Source organism: Arvicanthis niloticus, unplaced genomic scaffold (assembly GCF_011762505.2).
Source record: "Arvicanthis niloticus isolate mArvNil1 unplaced genomic scaffold, mArvNil1.pat.X pat_scaffold_1383_arrow_ctg1, whole genome shotgun sequence".
Classification (NCBI taxonomy): domain Eukaryota; kingdom Metazoa; phylum Chordata; class Mammalia; order Rodentia; family Muridae; genus Arvicanthis; species Arvicanthis niloticus.
In genome coordinates, this window is record NW_023045357.1 from 35,317 (window position 1) to 36,153 (window position 837).

The 837-nt window shown below is 38.0% G+C and overlaps 1 non-coding gene across 1 annotated transcript; it reads left to right on the forward strand.

Moving 5' to 3' along the window:
- The first annotated feature begins 404 nt into the window (after positions 1-404).
- Positions 405-523, forward strand: LOC117701579 (5S ribosomal RNA). The gene has a single exon (XR_004605772.1). It is a non-coding gene; the product is annotated as a 5S ribosomal RNA (ribosomal RNA).
- The last annotated feature ends 314 nt before the right edge of the window (positions 524-837 follow it).

Sequence of the window (837 nt, forward strand, 5' to 3'; positions counted from 1 at the left end):
TTCTTTTATAATGCAATTTTTAAAATACATGGTTATTTATATAAAAAGAAATGCAGGTTTTTTAACTTTTGAAGCTGGTTTGTCTTGCTTATAATCACAATGTTTCCGTAGTTCTGCTAGTGTGAATATTTTCAAAATAAAAATGAATATATAGTTATTTTTATTTTCTACTGGCTTGTATTCTTTTGGGAACATGCCTAGACTTAATATAGGTGGATAATATTTTAGTTCTACTTTTAATGTATTTGAAAAACCTCCCTGCTTGTAGTCATACTGGCTGGATGCGTTTACATTTCTATCAGCAATATATGTGTTTATTTTACTTTGCATGATTGGATCTCTACATGTAGAAAAAAAAGACTGAGCTATAGACCTGTATCTCATGTTGTAGAAAAATTAGTTCAGTCTACGGCCATACCACCCTGAACGCGCCCGATCTCGTCTGATCTCAGAAGCTAGGCAGGGTCGGGCCTGGTTAGTACTTGGATGGGAGACTGCCTGGGAATAACGGGTGCTGTAGGCTTTTGGGCCGGGCGGTGGTGGCGCACACCTTTAATCCCAGCATTTGGGAGGCAGAGGCAGGCGGATTTCTGAGTTCAAGGCCAGCCTGGTCTACAGAGTGAGTTCCAGGACAGCCAGGACTACACAGAGAAACCCTGTCTCAAAAAAAAAAACCAAAACAAAACAAAACAATACAAAAAAAAAAAAGAAAAATTCAAAATGGAACTAAGACTGTAATGCAAGACACAAATTTAGATTATGAGAAGAAGACTAGACCTCAGGATATCTCTGTTCATGTAGGGTGTGTTTGTATGTTTGTGTTTGTGCATGTGTGTG